The sequence below is a fragment of the Chroicocephalus ridibundus genome, chromosome 8, assembly GCF_963924245.1.
Source record: "Chroicocephalus ridibundus chromosome 8, bChrRid1.1, whole genome shotgun sequence".
In the NCBI taxonomy this organism is placed as follows: domain Eukaryota; kingdom Metazoa; phylum Chordata; class Aves; order Charadriiformes; family Laridae; genus Chroicocephalus; species Chroicocephalus ridibundus.
The window spans coordinates 9857614-9878350 of NC_086291.1; positions in this window are offsets into that span (position 1 = coordinate 9857614).

Consider the following 20737-nt stretch of genomic DNA (forward strand, 5'->3'; position numbering starts at 1 on the left):
GCTTGCGCAGAGCTGGTGGTTGTCTCCAGCTTCCTACGTCTGCCACGTAGGACCTTGGAGCGGGGAAGACTTGTGGCTCTGTGCTGGATGCCAGCGACTTCCCCAGGGGAGCGTGAAGGAGAAGCAAAGGGTGGGGGCTGAAGCATCTTTCTCCTTTTCTGTCCAACAAAGTAACTGAATTGTGCATGAGCCAAAGCTGGTCACCAGAATGGAGGTAACAGGGTGTTGGTCTTAACAGAAAGAATGGAAGAAAAGCACAGAGCAAACCAAGGAAAGGGGATAAAGAGACACGAGTGTAATATTTGTTTTCCAGTCACTAGAAGCATTTTAAATATGGTGAACCAGAGAGCTGATTTATTAGCATCCAATTACCCTACGAGAGCAGAACAAAGAGCTGAAGCTGTGCCTGAAGGGAAGGTGATGCTTTCTAACACGGTCGGCCCCGAGCTCCCCCTGAGAAGTGTACCTGATAATTAAAATCAAAGAGGGCCAGGTGCAGCCTGGGTACAAAAGGGAGAACAAAGAGGTGAACTGCTCTTTGAGTGAGAAAGAGCACGATTTCCCTGTTGCCTTCGACACAGCTTTGTATTCTCAAGTGATCTCTAACTTCTGATGTGCCAGGACTCTCCATCACACATGATATGAATGTGGGAGATGCCACCTTTGAACTCTTCGTGCTCACATTAAAGCTCACAATGACACCACTCATGAAGGACGGATGCTCAGTCCCCTTGTTTTACGTACCTCCAAACCTTTCCCAACTAAGTTACCCACACTTTGTACTGAGGGGTGCAAGGCCAGAGCAAGAATAAGATAGGTTAAGTCCAAGCTGGGTGGCTCCTACTACCTGTTCTGGAGGTGAAAACGCAACATCAGAAAGACCTGAACTGTCTCTGGGCTTCAATGGTCGCTGCAGACTCAATTCTTTTTTCTGTGTGTGAGAATTTGAAAGCAGACAATACGTTCCAGCTCAACACTTCAAAGATAAAAAGCGTCCAAAAACTATATTGAGGAAGTACTTAAAAAAATCGCACAGCTTCAAAATCTTAATACCAAGCATTATGGCTGAATCTTTATCTTCCATTATTAGTCACAAAATAGTGGAAGATCTTGACTTTTCATCTCATGACTAAAAAAAAAAAACAAACCACTAATATCCAGTAAAGTATTGCAGTACATAAAAATCATATCCAACATGAGACAGAATAGATCTCTCCTGTTGCTCCAGTGTCTGAAATTCCCTTCTCCATACTCCCTAGAGGATCTGTGTTCAAAACACTGCCATTTAACTAATTAATACTGTCATTTAGCATTCAAACACAAAAGCAAAACAAGCCCTTGGTGCAAGCTGGGTCTCTGGCCCCCTGACTTAGTCCCAGCCCTCCGTTAGGAGCAAGAAGTGAAAGAGTTTTTTCATGCAGGAGATCACAGGGATTTGGCTGCAGCATCCCTCATAAAATAATGGATTGGCCAGTTTATTTCATCAACGGCAAATACGCCATTGCTCCCTCTTCTTTCTCCTTCCTCCCTCCCTAGTTTTATCTGCATAAATATTAATACTGCAACTCCTAATTAAATCCAGGAATATATTTACCTTCACAGATGAGATACTTAAGCGACAAGAGGGGCCTCTTGTTTCCATGAAACTTTGCAGCCTGTAAAATGCAGTAGTTCTTTCCAGGGTTATTGCTGCTCAGTAAATAATGGGAAAAGATGAGGAATATTTCTGAAATAGGTCAAGTACACTCCAAACAGAAACATGCTAATAGGGAGAGATGTAAGAACAATGTCAAATGTCAATGATCACAAAGTAGCTCACGAATATATATTTACTGAATGCAATGCTTCTCCGCTGAACAGAGTTGACATAATGACATGCTCTTAGAGGAAACTTTCCTGGTTATTTTATTAGAGGTGTTTTTGTTTTTTTTTTTTTTAACTGAAGTGCAACTGGAAAGTTCCTACCCTCAGAAGACAGGCTCTTTGAATAGTAATAATAAAATAGAAGTCTGGAAAAGGCAAACAACGCCTGTTTTTCTCAGAATGGTTTTTACAAAGCAGTCAGCACAGCCAATGCAATAGTAGAGCCGAACTAGTATTGACTAAACCGTTATGTTTACAGGAACATCACACAGATTGATGCTAAAATCAAGGTAAAAGACCCCAACTGCAGCTTCCCCGCCCCCAAGAACTTATTACCCTGTTAGGAGAAAAATCTAGGCTGATTTGACATGAGATTTGATAAATCCACACTGTCTGGTCCTTATCAACCTTGTGCATGCAAGCAGTTTGACTGATAACCTGTTATACTATTTATGCTACAACCAGCTAAAAAACTACTTCCAGCGTGGACATTGGCCGACCCATGTCAAACAGGACATACTGAACGGGGTTTTAAAAAGTCTGTCTGGAGCCTGGCAAATTGGTGTTCATGAGCTGGATGATGTGTGACAAAGCAAAGCCGGAGGGCTGTTATTCCATTAAGGCTGTGGGCAAAGTCCAACCCTTGCACAGTTCCTCCCTCTCCTCTGGGCCACTGCTCCTGGCTAATCAAAAGCCAGTGTGACACGTCCAAGGGAAAAACTCAGCATCATGCTGAAATCAATAAACCAAGGCATCTTACGCAAGACACATGAGCTAAGCCTGTCCCACTGCTCACTACCAGGAACGTCTCCGCTGTGTTTGTCTTCTGCTACTGCTTTAAAACTCCCACATCCCAAGGGACCAATGGGAAAAAAACGCCATGGGATTTGTTTGCTTTGGACCCAGTTCAAGTCAAAACCATGAAAACGGTCCATAACTAACTTTTGATCTGAGGTGATCAAATCCAGGGATAGGCAGACTTGGGGGGAGGTCCCTGAGAAAGGCGTGGAGCAGCTCAAATACAGAGGAGAGCAACAGCCACAAAAAGTGGGTCAGAAATCTAGAAAACATAACATATGAGAAATGGTTGAAAATGAGTGTGTTTGTTAAGTCTAGAAAATCCAAAAAGGACACAGTCTAACAGTCCACTGCAGTGGTTTGGGCCGGGTTGGCTGATGGCAAGACAATAGATGCTCTCCCCCACCTCTCACTCCAAGGAGAGGAAGAAGAGAGATAAAGAGAATTATAAGTTTAGAAAAAATCTAAACTACTTTAATGAAGTATTAGTAATAAAATAAAAAAGGAAATAATGAAATAGATACCATACATACAAATACACACAAAACAGTATCAAGCTCCCAGGGAGATGCAACCAGGGAACTTCCAGACTGGACTCAGTGACAAATGGGAATTGGAACACACTGACCAGGATCAAAAGGCAGATGAGATGAGGGGTTCCTCTTCAGACATCAGTCATTGAAGAAGGAGATCCATTGAAGAAGGAGTCCATCGAAGAAGAGCCCCTGGAGAGGAGCCAAAGAAGAAGAGCCAACCTGAGCCCTTTGGTCCCTCAGCTTTTATACTGAGCAGGCAGGCGGGATGGAACACCCTATTGGTCTGATTGGGTCACCTGGCCTGTACCCTCCTCCCCACAGGTGTGACCCCTCATCAGGGTAAACAACCCAGTCAGTGACCCTGGTTGCCATGGCAACGAGTAAGCGCAAGAGCCTCTCACTAAGCACAAAGTTGGCCCTGCTCTACCCCAAACCAGGACATCCACAAACCCACGAATGAGAAGAGGGAGGTTATAGAGTTCTGGGTCTCCTACAGGAAGGAGACAAGGGGTCTTGTCCTTGAGCTGCAGCAAAGCAAGGAAGTTGTTAGACATTACAGGGAAAGCTGTTCAAGGTGAAGACAGGGAGCACTGGAAGAGGTTCCTGATGGAGGTTATGGTACCTCCATCACTAGGGAGTTTTAAGAAGAGGCTTGATGTGCATGTGCCAGGAATGGGTTAGGTCTGACTGTTTAGGTCTTGGATGAGGAGGACAAATCAGTACCTTGTCAAGGTCCCTTCCCACTCTGTCTTCTAGGATTTGGTAATTCAAGCATATATAAAATTCACTGGACACAATTCCTCAGACACAGTCAAGGTTCAGTTCATTAACTACAACCTCTGTTCTTTGGAGATGGCCTTACCCAAAGTCTTACAGAAAAAGCACCATGCATTTCGGTCTCATTGGACTCCAACCCACCTTGATGCACTAAAGATGGCTTCATAAATCAAAGCGGGGATGAGCAGATATCTTATCCTGGTAAATTAAATATGGGCATCCTGATAGCTGGGGATCCAGGAAGGCCTAGGAGAGTTGGGGACCAGGGGTACAATGTGGACCTGGCTCCACATCTGAACACCCCCCAGCCCCAAGATGTTTACATCCAAGCTGTTGGTTGGAGGCCTCCCTGCAACTTTCCCATGTCGGCACTATTGTGAAGCTCCACATGAGGGTTTTTTTTGTGCCGGGAAGCCTTTCAGGGATCTTTATTTTATCTAAATAAGGACAAAGAGCTTGTACAGTGCCAGCGCTGCCCCACTGGAGTCAAAAGGCAGCTCTGTTCAAACACTAATGGCGCGAGGCCCGAAGATGCGCAGCTCTGGCGAGGAGGACCCGGGAGGCGACAGTCTGTTCCTGCCAACCAGAAACGTGGCTGTTTATCCAAAGGAACAGTGCTCTGTATGAATGATGATAGGTTTATTTTGCAGTCAGCGTCACAAATTATGGCGCTTTTCCATCTATTGTCCTATATGCTAAGTAAACATCATAAACCATTCTGTGCTATGTGCTTCTGAAAATCGCAACGCAAGAGTTTTACCATCAAGGAACAATGAAAGGGCAAACAAGGAAGCCAAACCATATAAGTTAGCTTTGTTTTCCGTACAGCGGAGTAGTGTATAACTTGGTTTCTCCTGTCATGTCTTTTATGGTGTTTTTTTAAAGCTACTATGTCGTGTTACACGGCTCCATTCATAAAATTAAATTCCACAGGGCAGGAAATCATTCCCTTTTTCATGATCATATCGTCTGAACCCATGCTGCAGGCGACAGGGAGAAATTACTAGTCCTGATGCACATTTAAGGAGTTTCTTCTGCTGCACGGTTCCCACATCAATAAGAAACTCTGCACATGCAGCAGGGCAAAAACCCACCGGGTAGGCTGAAACGATTTTTGTGTGTGCATGTGTGTGGTTTGGTTTAATTTAAAGATGTGCAGATAGAGTTTTCACTCAGCGCGCGGTATTCATTAGTGCAAGGCAGCAAACTTGCCTGAAGATCTGAAGGCCCCAGAAATCAAGCTGTGGGCGGGTAGTGATTGGAAAGGTTTAAAGGGTGATGACTTGATAATTTCCCTAGTCCAGAAGCCTGCAGAGAACACACACATACAAAGTCTGGTCTAGGACTGCCCCATATCCCAACTGCCCTGAACGTAGGTACTACAGGGCCATATGGACACTGGTCCATATGGACATAGTGATGAGGGATGGACCCACCTAGGGGTCCTGCAGACAAACCCAAGTAATGGGATGTCTCTGTTCAAGGCCTGTTTGGCCCATGGTCTATGGAGGTCTCACAACTGGCTACTGAAAACTAGAGAAATAGCTCTTAAATGTTCAACAGCAGTTTGAAAATGAGAGGACAAAAGATAGCGCCCGTCCCTAGATGATAATGCAGCTTCTTCTGGGTTTGCCTTGATAAATGCTCAGGCACTGCTTGGACAAGACTGGCAGCCCAGGTGGGACCAACCTACAGGTCTGCATGAGGTTCACCGGTGTAGTTCCCCCACCATGGTGCTGGAATGTCCCTGGCACTGTTGCTGTGCTAGAGCAAAGATGACCTAATAACCTGTCACCCACCTCATGTACGGCAGAGCTTGGGAGCACCTCTGCAGCAGCAGCTGTTGGGAACAAACGGTGGGACCAGTGAGGCCCCCCCACTCCATCCCATAAAGGACTGATGGGAATCTTCTCCCACCCTCTGCCTCCGAACCACCCAAACCTCGACCTCCACCTGACTCACCTGAGTTTATGGACTGAATCTTGTGGCTGTCAGTCACCTCAAAGCCTTGTTTTGCTCTTCTTGCATGGGATGTGTACAGCACACAGGGATTTCAGAGACATCCCACCACGATCCAGGCTGCAGCTGCATGAACTCAAAATTCATCCTATTGCAAAGGTTTCAAGATGTAAAGACAAAATGTCCCCTATTTTTAATAAAAAATATCGTCATGGTCTTTCTTACCTGTTGATTGCATCTCTTAGCAAAATATACCACCAGACAGAAATACTGGCATTTAGAAAAGGGTGGTAAATCATAAACAAATGCCGTTGCCAGCACCGTAATAGGGCATTTGGACGGTTGTGTGAGCTTCCCATATCCCTGACATGAACTCAGCTGTGTACTCACATACGAAAAACAAGCTTTCGGAACATAACCAGAGAGATCGTTTATTATTTGGAGTCCTTTCTCAAGAGACCTCATTACATTTTATTGAAATAAAAACAAAACAAAACAAAACCAAACCAACAACCCCCTTATATTTCGGCTCTGCTCATTTACTGTAACTATGACACGGTACAAAAAACTGCAGAGCTATCAAAGTAATATAGTATATTACCTTTATACTTTCAAAGCCATTCTCTTATGGCTTTAAGAAAGCTCTAACTCCCTTCTTCAAATGTGTATAGCACATCCAGAGTCAATCTTATGTTGTTGCATACTATAAGTTGAATATATCTGCACATGCACAGCTGGAAATACTAATTCTTGAATCTGTGGGTGAGGAAGCATACTTTAAAAGCCTATATATTATATATAATACATATTTGTAAATGCACATCCCTCCCTATCCTGCAAAATATACGTACAGTTTGGTCTTCAACCATTTCTCTACCTGATATATCTGAGGAAAGGGTCATTCTGTAGTTACCCAACTTCCTAAGCTTTCACTTGACTTCTCCTGCAGTCGAATATCCCACCAGGCAGAGAGTACGTGCAGGGCACCCGTCTGGCTGCCCGGGCAGGGAGCAGTCCCACTTCTCCCCCACCACAGGGTATAAACTTTATCTGACTCTAGTCTACAAAAATCACTCGGGCACTTCACTCACTGACCCCCCGCTGGCCACCAGTGGATGAAGCACTGTCTTTAGATACTTTCCTCCCCCCACGACCAGCAAACCCTCTGCTATGCCATGGGTGTTTTGCTGAACTGCACGGTGAAGCTTTGTGAAAAAATGTGCGTATTAATACAGCGATGACGAAACTCCTCCTGCAGGGTTTGGGCTTGTCACCATTTAACCCAGCTTTAGAACACGATTTAGCTTAAAGCAAGCAAGATCCAACCCCAAAGTGAAGGGTGGGCGGGAAGAGGAGGAAAGAGAGTGAATGGTCTTTATCAACACGCAGTTGTCCTTGGATGGGAGGTTGCGGAGATGGGAAGGGATGCCCAAATTCTTCCCTGGATACGGGAAATAAAAAGTGAAGTGTGGAAAGTGTGCAAAGCTCTTCCGCATTCCCACTGCGCCCACCTCTGGTGTAAATATGGGGAGCAAAACACAGACCTGGGAGAAGCAGCTGAGCGATTTGTGAGACAGAAAACGCAGACCCAGCAGCCTGCACCCCCTCCCTCCCTCGCTCCCTCCTCATCTATGTCACTTGGGGGCTGAAAGGATTATCTTTTTTCAGCAGTTTTGCACCTCTGTCTCTCTTGGAAAGTTCCACATCAGTGCAGGGGGCTCGTGGATGGAGATGCCAGCCCCGCTGCTCCCCACAGCCCTCGGTGCGGGGACCGATGCGGCCGGTGTCCCTGCTCTCCCGAAACTCAAACGCAACACTGACAGACGGGTTTTAATCACGCAAGGGCCGATAACCATCAAATGCCACTAATTTCCAACAAATTATCTAATCCAGATGCTTGCCGGATTTGAGTAAACACTGCACCCAACAGGATCATAAAACAAATAAGCACAAAGCGGTTTAGGGTTTCAGCTCTCCCCCCACTAGCCCGGGACCCTCAAACGGGGAAAAATGCAAATCAGGTGATCCAGCACTTGTGTTTGAAACCAGATCGGTTCCCATGGGATCACATAAAAGTCCCCCGTGTCCCCCCCGTCACCGCAGAGCAGGCGGGCAGCCCCCTGCCCAGGGCACCGGCAGCAGGGGGGCAGGAGTGGGTTTGGCATAGCCGGCGCTCCGGGCAAGACGGGCGACAGCCAATATCGCTCTTGGCAGGAGGAATGATCACAGTTGGGAACACGGCAGCCGGCTGGGAGGCATTTAGGGATGTTGCCGCCTCCCGGTGAGCGGAGGAGCTTTGCAAAACCTCGCTGGGACCCTGATTCGGCCCCTCTCCCCCTCCCATGCGGGGAGATGCTCAGCCCCAGTGCTGCGGCATGGCTGTCCCACAGCAGCGCAGGCTGACCCCCACAGCATCACCCCGGCAGGAGGAGAGGACGGCATGCCGACGGAAAGAAGCGGAAAACATCTCCGGCCTGCGTGGTTTGTGCATACAGGCAGCTGCCTGCAATCTGCCTGCCCGAGGAGGGAGGCACGGGACTGCGCTGCTGGCCCACCGGGGCTGGGTTGCCTCTGAAACCACCCCAGATGGTTTTCCAAGGCAGAGGAGAATATAGAATTCACGTTTTTGGAGAGAAGTGCGCACAGAAATTTGAATGGAGAAGCATGGTTTTGGCAGTGTGAATTAATTTGGGAAATGGTTAGTAGGTTTTATTCTGTCTTGGGGCAAGATGTAGATCCCATCTCATGTAGGACCCCGTTTTAGACATCAGTTTTGCAAGGGCTGTGACCTGGAGAGCCACACAAGAGTGTACATATACATACACGAAGTGTATCTATCTATACACACACAAACACACATCATTATAGATAATTTTTCCCCCCCCTCCTTCAGCACCATCCTATTTTCTTGAATAATTCTCCTCTAGGATCACACATAAGACGTTCCTCCAAAGGAAAGGCATATTTTCTACAGTCATATGGTATTTTTCTGATATACACATATGCCTTTTATAAAGTGTGTAGGCAGAGGATATATTTAAATATACACTACATACAGTCACGGACCGATACTGTATGAGTGCACATGGCACAGCCATGCTCTGCCAAGTCCGGGGACTCATGTAAATAAAGGATTTATTTTACAAATTTCCTTACACACAAACACGCACACGCAAACGCACTGGAAACATGTGGGATGGGAAACGTTCTTTTGCATAAGTCTGCAATATTGGATTCAAAGATACAATTACCCGGAGGTTATGTAAGCTTTGAACAAGGAGGGGGAAAAAATGTAGTATGTCTGAGCAGGCCTTCTGGTGAAAAAAGGGGAAACGGCACCTCCCCACTTCCAGCGTATTGTCTATTCTGTTTCAAATTGGGGAAAAAAAAATGTTTTCCCAATTCCATAAACAACAGCCATCCTTCTTTCAGCAATTCATGGTGGTCCTCGTTCACAAATGTTCATAAAAAAACATAGCCCCAACTATTCGCCTTCCCAGGCTTTTTTGCCATATGAAGAAATAAACCAGCCGTGTTGCCTGTTCCCGAGAATTTTCCGTCCTCCCTCTTCGCAATTAAAGCTGATCTCTCCTTGCAGCTTCGCTCCCCTCCACTCCCCCTCCACCTCCTTGTCTGTCTGATCTCCCCTTCCCCTCCAAGTGCGCTATTTGGGTTTGGAATTATATCTATTTACCCGAGGTGGAAGTTGCACAACGGATGTGTTTATGCGAGAAAATTATATCACTGACAAACGCTGATTGGCATGTGGACATTGGGAGAGAAAACTACAGAGGACATTTTCATCAGCTTGGAATAACACAATGATTGTGTTTTCAGCAGAGCTAATGGATCACATACCCCTGCTCACCCTGATAGCTGTTTACACAAAGGACGGCTTCCCAGATGCAGCCAAAAAAAGAAAAAGGAAAAAAAAAAAAAAGCTTAGAATAAGAAAACCCGCCCCAGCAAACGGAGTAATAATGGTAATAATGGGCGATCAGGGATAATCCTGCGGAGGAAGATCATGGGTCTAATTCTTCTTTGCACTGAGATCCCTTCACACGGTGCTGCTGGGGAAAGGGGCGTTGAAGTGGATGCAAATGATAGGGTTGTGCGTAGGGAGGTCTTCACCCTGCCGGGGTGGGACGAGCCCCCGGGGGGCACGAGGACGAGCCCTTTCCCCCATCTCTGTGCCGGCAGCGGTGCCGCAGGGTGCGGGTGCTCCCCGGTCCCACCACAGCCCCTGGCTTTGTCTGGCCTTGGGGAGGAGGATTCCTCCTGATGGAGATTTCGGTGATGGGGGCCTTTGGGGTAGTGTAGGGAACCTGTTCTTTTGTCTCACAGGCGAGCAAAGAGAAAGTTGGATTTTTAGCACGGAGATCATCTGGTCGGTCTCTGCTCGGCCCCGCTTCGAAACAAAAATAAGGAAGGGGACAGAAGTGTAGGTGGCCAGGGGAACCACAGCACCCTCCCCACCCCAAAGCCCCCTCCCTTCTCATCATGCATTTGACCTTCTCTAGAGCTCACCTATTTCTTATGCAAATATGTATATCAGGGAACAAAGCTCTCAGCCCAGGGAAAACACTTTACACAAGCTCTCATCGCTCAGAGCCAGGCTCTGACAAATGAGATCGACAGACAGAAATACACAATTTTGTCAAACACTTTCTGTCTGTCTCTATATATTCTCCCTTCTCTCTCTCTCTCTCTCTTTTTTTTTTTTTTTTTTTTAAGCAAAGATGCCATTCATCTAAAAATCAAACAAATGACCTGTTGGAATCCAGACGGTTCATCTACCGCATGCTCCCAATTTCACATCTATTCGTGCCCTTGAGAAATCTAAATCTGCCACATGCTGTCCAGGGAAACCTGGCTGATTTCGCTCTTTATTGCTTCTTACATGCCTCGGTGTTTAAAGAAGACCCGTCTTTTGAACAGCAGCTCACAATCTGATAATATTTCTCTTTGAAAAGTCAACATACTATCATTGTTTCGAATTCAATTATACAGCCGGCTTTCTCTCCCTGGTATGCAAGCACTATATTTAGGTTATATTAAATTATGTTTTAATAACATCCAATGGCTTTTTTTTATCCACCTCAGCCTTTAAAAGTCTTAGTCCCTCCAAAGGAGGGGGGGGGGGGGAAAGCAGTTTATTAGTGCATCACTTCAGAATTGTTTTTTAATTGGAAACATTTTGCGGAGAGAAGACCATTAATAAAATTCGATTCCAAATCAAACTTCTCTGTGTATGTTATTTTTACTCTGCAGTCAAATGCTTTTATTAGATTTAAAACTTTCACTGTTCTTTTTTATCTCTAGCTGTATAATGTTCTACAATAAAAAATAAAGGGCCTAGCGACTCCAAAGTCTGGCAAAATAATATACTTTTTTGGATGTCTGTGTATGTTGCCAATTAGTTTTGCTGTAAATACAGACCTCCATCCATCATCAGTCTCTGGGTGGCTATAAGAGATCTAATTTGTTTCAGATGCCTTGTGCTTGCCGAGCTGTTCACCAACTCTGCTGACCTGCTGCGAAGACCAAAAGCTGCAGAAGGATGACTGACAAGGGAAACTGGAGAAAGACCTATCTACTCAGGGACGGATCCTGCCTCCCAAACGGGGTAGGAAGGGCGCTGTAGGCTTCCCCCCCCCCCTCCTCCCTTCCTCTCTCCTCTTTTCAGAAGCCCGCAGTTTTGGAGAGGAGCTGAGAGGCGTAAGACCCGCGTTAGGGAGGCTATGACAGGGTAATGGAAAACTCTCCTCCTCAATCCAATCTCCCACCTCCCCTCTCCTCCTTTTACAAGCCATGCTTCAAACCTCCCTTTCCCTAGGAATTTTATGAATGCCTGAGCCCAGCCAAAATAAACTCGTAAAGGAAAAGTTTCAAAAAAAGGTCACGGACCCATACGGCAAGTGCGAACCGGTAAATATCAAACCTCGGGCCAAGCGGCATCGCACAGGAGCCTTACGGCCGTACGCAGCCCAGCCGTGCAGTGTTTGTCAATCGAAAGGGTATTTGATTCTCCGCTGCCTGCACCCGGGTCCTGCCAGCTTTTTGTCCCTTCCCACTGGCATCCCACAGTCCCCAGGAAGGCACCTATGGAGGCAGCGGCACCCCCAGAAAGGCACAACACAGGGAGACCTTTTCCTCCCGAGACTTTCATTCTGGGGGGGGCCAGATCAGAGCCATCGGCTTGGGGGCTCATTGCAAACAGCCAAAAACATCCATCTACATTGTTTTTCCACAGACAGTTGGGATTCCCACTGACTGCACGGTTTGCGTTTTGCGTGTTTGTGTGTGTGTAATGTCCATTTCTTATTTTTTTTTTCCCTACAGAAATTATTTTCTACAGGAAATGATTCTTATCTATTTAGGGGGGGATAGAAAAAAAAACCAAACAAACCCACCACCAAAAAATTAGCCCATAAGCAGAAAAATGAATGGCTGCTCGCTTACTGCCGTGGCCAGGATTCGGCTTCCCCCCGCAGCAGCACCACCGGTGTGGGAGCTGCTTCTGAACTGCTCCCACAAACCTCACAGCCCAGATCTCTCACCCCGGCTTCGTGGTTTGGGCACTCACCCCACAGGAGGGAGATGGGGGTTTCAGGTCCCACCTTCTCTCGGAAGGCTCAGACTCGCGGTCCCCAAAGGCACGCGAGCAGGGACAGGGTGGGACCGTCGTGTAGGATGGGTCATGTAGGAGGCAGCTCAAGAGCTGCTGGGATAAGGGATCAAACAAGGGAGTTCGTCTTGGCTGCATCTGCTCAAGGGTGCTGGAGAAGAGTCCTGGGTGCTGATTATCGCTATAATTTTTAAAGCACTTTATATGGATAAGTTCCTGGGTTGCAAGCCATAGTAGAAACAATCCCGAGAGCTGAGACCAGAATAGCTGAGAAGGGGCCAGAGCAAAGCTCCTGCAAAGGACAACAGTTGGGGAAGGAGTACACGGTGCTGCCTCCTCATGCTCCCTCCCTTGCTCTCCCAGCAGCAGGCACGTGCGTGGTGCCCACACTCCGCACCCAACAAATAGGCTCTGCCACAAAATCCCTTCCCCTGCCTGTTTGGCAGTTCTGCTCCGGGGGTATTTTTTGGCGAGCTCAGGGACCCAGAGCAGCCCCGTGCTGGGGATCAGCGTGTGCAGATCACCCCCGAGGGGTCCAAAACCCACCCCAACTCGGGAAGCCCTGGGCAGTGATTTCCCAAGCAGCAGCAGTCGGGCTGAACCAGCCACGGGCGGCTGTTTCTGCGGTCGCATGGTGAAGGAGATGGGGAACTGATCCTGCATAGAATGAATCCAGCTACAAAGACTGGGGTTTGGGGGTGCATCCACCAGGAGGAAGGGCTGGGAATGCTTCAGTTAGCATCTTTGCTTAAAAAACCCACCACCATAATAGCACAGAAGGGTTTATAAGTGCCTTACTGTGTCCAAGGTTAAGATGCTAAAATTGCTTTGGGGAAAAGGCTGTAGGAATGGAAAGGCTCGACAGCCAAACTACACCAGGACGGTGGAAGTGGTTCCCACCATCTCACCCAGGTGCTTGCTCCCTTGCCCTGGCAGACGGCGGGGGGGGGGGGGGCACAGAAAGCACCGTATGGTGGGGGACACTCCCAGAGATCCACCCCCACTGGCAGTACAAGCAAAGTTGGGCATCCTGGGAGGACCACCTGAGCCCCCAGCACGCGGCCAGGATCTGCCAGGGCAGCTGGGAACACTCACGTCCTAACCCAGGCCAGCTCCGCAGCCATCTGTCCAGGTTATGGAGATACTTGTGAAAACCTGACACTGCTTTTCAAAATGAGCATCATTGTTCCAGTGCTCGGGGAGGGGAGGGGAGCGAGGGGAGGACCCTCCCTTTTCAATTGCAGGGCATGCTTAGTTTTCGTCGTGTTGCAGGGGGGAAATTACTTTTACTCAAAACCATATGTAGAGCATCAACAAATGCACATCCTGTGAAGTTGGGCGTGTTGCAAGAGGGATTACAACGCTGGCAATTTATAGCAGCTGCCTTAGTAGCCTCTTCTTCCACGCATTATTCTGTCAACATTGTATTTTCCTTGGAAAAACATCTACAGTAGTTTAAATCTCTTTACTGAAAACAGATCTACTACAGGTGCTTTAGAGTTCATCCACGGGATATGAGAAGGTTGAACGTCCCCAAGAAAGGGAAATTTATGTCAGTAATGACTAATTGATTTGCTTGGCTTTAAAATCCCTAATGTATTTTCACATTTTTCCCCCGCCTTCTTTTTTACAGTGCTAATAAAAGAAGCTACATCATATATTTGTGTTATGTGTGGGTTTATTCTGGGAAATCCTTACTTTTGCAATGTGTTTATGTTTTCCCTCATTTCCTTTTACCTTTCCTTTATAAAAGGGCTTGTTTTTATAGCAAATCAATAGGTTAAAGGTGAACATTAATGAAAAAAAAAAAAAAGAGCGTGTTTGGAAAATGTATGGTGAAAACAAGGCAGAACTGGAAACCAAATCTTTGTTCACTGGAAATTAAAGACACACTTTCCACATTGAAGTGGGATAAATGCAATATATTGTGGTAGAGCACAGTGAGAACTGCACACTCCTCTCCAAAGGCTCCCAAACCCAATCCCAGTCCCCAAAGTCCCTAGAAATGTTCTGATCCTCATAGGGATGACGAGAGGGGTTAGTGCATCTCTGTTGGGGGTCTTTTATGGAAAAGGTTCCAGCAAGATCCTTTGCAAAAATAAATATTTTTACTAAATCTCTGGAGCAGCTTACAATTCCCCCAGCTCACAATTACAATTTCCCCATTAGGAAACTTCCTTGAAAAACCCACTTTGGCTCAATTGGAATGTGTTTTTTCAACAAAGCTGAAACATTTTGATTTCAGCCTTTTTTTTTTTTTAACTTCGCTCTGCAATCATTCATCATCCTCCGACACAGAGTATTCAACAAGACAAAAATGGCAAAGTCACACAGAGCAGTGAAACGGGCGGTTCTGAAAACGACAGCCCATTTCATCTGGAGGGAAACGTTGCTCTGTTTTGGGGGAGGGACACAAAAGAAAACAGCGGTGATAGCAAAATTATTGCCTTAAACATTGCGATTTCCAAAGCAGCAGAAAGTGGTTCCACCCAGGGTTTTGTTAACGCAGTTGCAGCGTGTGCCAGCCTGTCCAAACATCTACCTGGAGATGCAGACAAGGGCCCTCTCCATGACCTTCGAGGCCACTAGATAAATTTCAACTGAATTTAACACATGATTTAGTGGCAGAGACAGAGGCAGAAAATGGGTACAAGCATCATTAAATCCCTGAGCACCGTGGCAAGGACAAAGGCACAGAGAGGGGTGCAGGAGGCCTTTGGTCTTCGTGGCTCTCCCATGGCTTGAAGAGTCCTGTTGGGCCAAATCACGTCACTGCACTGTGCCTCAGTTTCCGTCAGCGCTCCGAGGCAAGCTGCGGGAAGAACCTTTTAAAGCATGTTTTGAGATTTGCAGGTGACATTGTATCACGATGTGGCCAAACATATGTCAGCATACCACAGTTTCCCCTCTATACCAACCAGAGAATAGGATTATTTAAAAGACCGCTTGGAAGGACATCAAGTAAGAAATGCTGTTGTCTTTAAAATAAATTCTTCAGCTCTGCGAAATTAACGGCATTCTGCTACAAAACTGTCCCTACTAAACTTGCATTCCAATTTTAAAACAAGGAGACTGAAGGAATATGCCATGAATCACTAAAAAGCCATCTAGGAACAGAGGCATTCCTTTAAATTAGAAGGAGTATAGGAGAGCCTGGGAGAGGGAACACGAGGTCTCCATATGTCTCTATATGTCCATACAGCCTCCTGCATACGATTTATAAACACCCTATGGAGCAGGGAACCGAACTTGCAAGCTGACAAAAGCTGTGGAGGTTACGGAATGGATGGTTGCCCATTTCCTCCTGGGATCCTACTGTCAAGATCTTCTGGGATGCAATCCGTTCTAAAATCAATTAATTTTTACAAGGACCACTCCCGCTGAACCTTGCAATATCCATCCTCTGCCACTGTCTACTCGAGTTATTACCCTCAGGTCACGGGAGCTTTGGCACACCGAAGTGTGCACATGGTGGTGTAGGTTGCTGGAAGCTATTATCCCAGGGAGCTCACAGGATACAACAACTTGGGGATGTTGTTTCCACCGAGAACCAGAAATCACTTTCTGGGCTGACTGATGTTTGAAGAGGGGCCATCTGTGCTGCCCAAATCGATGCTGACAACTGTGTTTGATGTCTCTGTCTCAACCGGTAAAGAAAAATCACTGCTCTGTTTTCTTGACTCTGCGATTTCTGACTTTGTGTCAGTGGAGGATAAGATGAGGAGTTGGAGGCTGACACTGCAGGAAAAGGGTTTGGATAAAATATTAGGGAAAAAGAACATCTCTTTTAAACAGGAAAGCCTGGAAGAGGTTTTCTGGGGAGGTGGTGGGATCTCTGAAGGCGAGAGCCATTAAGAACAGGTTAAACAAAGGTCTGACAAAGAGGCTTAGTCAGAGCTGGACCATATTTGGGGCAGGAAATGGACAAAGATGACTCTGATGGTCATTTCCAGCACTATTATCTGTTTCCAATAACGCTCAAGTAACCTGTGGTGCTTTAGGTTGAGTGTCTTTCTTAAAAGGTGCTTAGTCCAAATGCTGTCCAGAGTTAACTAATTCAGATCCAAGGGGCTGAAATGGTCACACCAACCACACCTCCTCCACCCAGTCTCAACCAAAGCACAAGAAAGGGAAACAGACCCCCATCCAGGGTTGATGGAGGTCAGAAGAAAGCTCCTCTTGGAGAAATGGACTCCATGTCAGACATGAACAAGTGATAGTGACAAGTGATAGGACGAGGGGAAACGGGTTCAAGTTACGTCAGGGGAGTTAGATATTAGGATTAGATATTAGGAGACATTTTTACACTGAAACGGTTATTAAACATTGGAATAGGCTGCCCAGGGAGGTGGTGGATTCACCATCCCTGGAGGTGTTTAAAAAAAGGGTAGATGGGGCACTGAGGGACATGGTTTAGAAGTGGCTCTTGTCAGGGTAGGCTAAAGGTTGGACTCGATGATCTTAAAGGTCCCTTCCAACCTCAACAATTCTATGATTCTATGATTCTATGAAACAGTGTGTGTTTCACACTGTTGAGTGAAGAGAAAGCAGTTCAGAAGCAGAAACCCCAGAAGATTATTTTTAATTACTGTGTTAGGTTTCAGCATAAATTGGAGTATCAGGGGCATGGGGACAGCTGCAGAATCTCTTCTGTGATACAAGTATTATAATTACCGGTGAACCACAGTAGTAAGTCCTTTGGAGTACCTGGTATGAAACACAGACGTGCCAGGATTACCCCTTTCATACTTGAGGCTCTTTATAAAATCATTACAAAACCAATTACAGAAGTTCTAGAATTATAACGGTTAATATTATCTTTATATCGCAAGGATTCTCTATCCCAGCCCAGAATAGGGAGGAGCTGCCTTGGTCCAGGTCAGCGTGATGTCAGCGTCTCAAGATGTCTAAATGTTTTAACCCAAATTTGGCAGCCATATGCGTTCACCTCAGCTATCTGAAAATTAAACATCTATGTGAAATGACTCCTCTAGACCCTTCCTCTAAAGTCACCAGAGAAAGGTTCACCTCTCGGGAGAGCTCTTCATTCCTTCCTACAGCAGATGTCTAGCTAGGCCGGATGAACCATCTCACGGAGACACCACGCTCACCATACAGGTTATACAAGCAGTCTAGATGATATTAGACATCTAATATCTATGCATCTGACAGGACGTGATATCCTATCCCTAGGAATATTTCAAACGAATGGGTTAAATTTATCAGTGTAAAAACTCTACCTCAGTGCTTTACATCCATGATCCAGTTTCACGAGAGATCTATTTGATTTTCCTAACGAGAGCGAGCCAGAGCTCTGCCTGTTATGATTCTGCAGCGCTGCATGGTCCTTGCTTTGAGGGAAAATGCTCGTTCCAAGACACCAGAAATCTTTGGTAAAGGAAACACAGGGTTTGGGTTGGGTTTTTGTGTTTCTATCAAATCAAGATATCAGATATGGTTGTTATTATTTAATAATGATAATAGTAACAATTTCTCAGATGTAAAAGTAATACAATAATGATAGGCTTCATGGAACATACAAAAAAAGACTAACAAATATAATCAGTTGCAGAAGGAACTGAAGAAAATCTGGGACATGAAAAGCAGAGTAACAACTGTTTGTGGTGAGCTGGGCTTTCATGATGGGGGTATCACAGCAGCAGCATAAAATGGAAACAGGGTCTACTGTAAAGCCGTGTGTCCTCCAGATGGCAACATTGATTGGTATTTCTAAAGGATTTTGGAAGGAACAATCTTTCTCTGGGATATCTGGATCAGTCTTTGACACAGACTTGCAACAGTGCTGTGGCAGGAAAAGGCAATATCTTTGACAATATTCATGACAGAAAAAATGAGGCGGAAAAGTGGAAGTCACTACACAGCCTTCGGATTCAGCACATTATTCCCAGGAAAAAAAAAACAAAACCCAAAACATTAACATTTATGACACAACTATCTGGCAAAGGACAAGGAAATATTTTAATCCCAAAAATAAATCCCTAAGAAGGGATGAAGACCATTAAAGCTGAAAAAATGACTGTGATCTTAAAGATGCTTCAGTGCCTTCTGAAATCAAAGTATTTCCCCTAGTGTTTTGGGTCACCAGGGCTGCTGGGATGAAGACCACTCTCATTCTGCAACAGCACCTTAACCTCCACAAGTCTTGAGATGAAGAACTGACAATCGAAGGACATGACGGTAGCACCTTGGGCTGCAATAGTAATGGTATTTAGTGTCCTTCTGAGGCTTTTCATTGAGGATTTTGTAACCCTTCAGAAAGGAGATTAGGAGGATGAATTGTAGTTAAGTCTGAGATTTACATGCCTCGGCCACAAATGAATTCTAGTCCCTGAGCTGAAGCCAGGTGAAAATAAAGAAATGGATTAGCTCTTTTGCTTTTATTAGCGTTACCGAGGTATAATTTTCTTTCCGGTGAACTATAGGTCAAGTTGCACTGCAACCACATAGTATGAATTCTGCCTTGATTTTGCGATCACTACAATCTCCGGAGGTCCTGCTCTTAAACTGGCCAGGGTGCAGGGAGGGCTTAGAGGTCAAACACCACATTAGCATGAGATTTAGGACTAAATGACAGGCTGGTGTGAATTGGCTCAGCACAGGTGACTGCAAAGGAGTGTCACCCAGTGGGCTGGGAGGAGAATTTAGTCACGTATTCTGGGTTGGAAAAGGTGATTCACATTGGCTGAAATCTTCCACAACACTGCGAATTAGAGAGCAGATAAAAAGAAAAAAAAATATCTATCAATTTCTTAGATAATTTGTTTCTTTTTCATTTTTTGCTAGTTCATGCTCAAAATGTCTTGAGGTTTTCATGGCTCGGCTGTCCTCTCTAGTAACGCTGGCTATTAATGAAGGGTTTCCTGGAAAACAGACGAGTTCAAAGTTTCAAAAATCCTGTTTTCCATTGAAGTTTAATTTCTAGAATAATTTTCCACTTTCAGCAAGAATGAGACTGAAAAGCAGAGAACATTTTCCATTAAAGTCTGCGGAGAAATTTCCTTTAGTTTCTCACAGAGGACTGCAAGGCTTGAAACAGCCTCCACTTTCACCACCACTGCCAGGACAAGAGCCAACATCTTCTGCTTCCCTCTTCTGCCTTAAATCAGGCCTGAAAAAAACCACTGTATTCCCCATTTCTAGGCACAGATGTGCCATTAGTTCTCCTTTTACGTGTCATCTAACCAGGCTACTTGTGATAGTCATATTCCAGCCCTCGCTTGTTTCAAAGTAAACGGAGTTGCCTCCATATACCTGTCCCTACTGAAGGAGATGAAGCTAATCTCTTTGCCTGACGGGGAGAGTTAAATGGAATTAATTTGCCCAGGGAAGGGCTAAGACCATGGTAAAAGACTTTATTCATCCCTGTAGATCTCTAAGGTGATGATAATTCTTCCCAGTCCGCTATGCTTCCCATATATTTTCCATACTGAAGGCTCACCAACAGGTTTTGAGGCAGCCCAGGTGTGATTTCAGCCGATATTTTGGGTTTGTGGGTTTTTTTAAGTGTCAGTCCTGTTCGGACTTCTGTGAACATAAAAAAATCAAATAAAATACAAAATGCCACAGATGTTGAGATTAGGGTTTTAGGGATACAGGATGAGATCAGGGCTTTGATTTCTTTGTCCACCAAAAAATCTAAAAACTTCAATGTTCAGTTTTTAAAAATATAGTTTTTAGTAAAAAGGAAAAAATAGTCTGGAAAGAATGGGGTTTTTTTGTTGTTTTTTTTTAAATATCTTCAGATAAACTTGTAAAAAATCAAGCCATACTTTTACTGAATACTGAGAACGGTTGCAGAAAGCTTTTTCATTAATTAAATTTTCATTGGAAACCACCCAGCCAAATGTGTTGGCTCAGAGCCATTCTCCTCCACAAGCAATCTCTTACCAGGGTGGGCCTGAACCAAACCACGGGTGACATGTGGCACCTTCGCCCATCATGGGCGCAATCTGTGTGCCAGTGGTGGGAGGGCAAGGTTTGTTTCTTCTCCCTGTGTCGTACTCGCCAAAATTGAAGCAGCGTGATTTAAACCTGCAGATGGGGTCTTGGGTTGTAGATGGGAACCGATGCAACAATCCTTTATTTATTATCTTGGTAAAAGCAAGGCTGCCTTTAAAATCCGACTGATGTGCTCACAAGCTAATACACGGGTGTT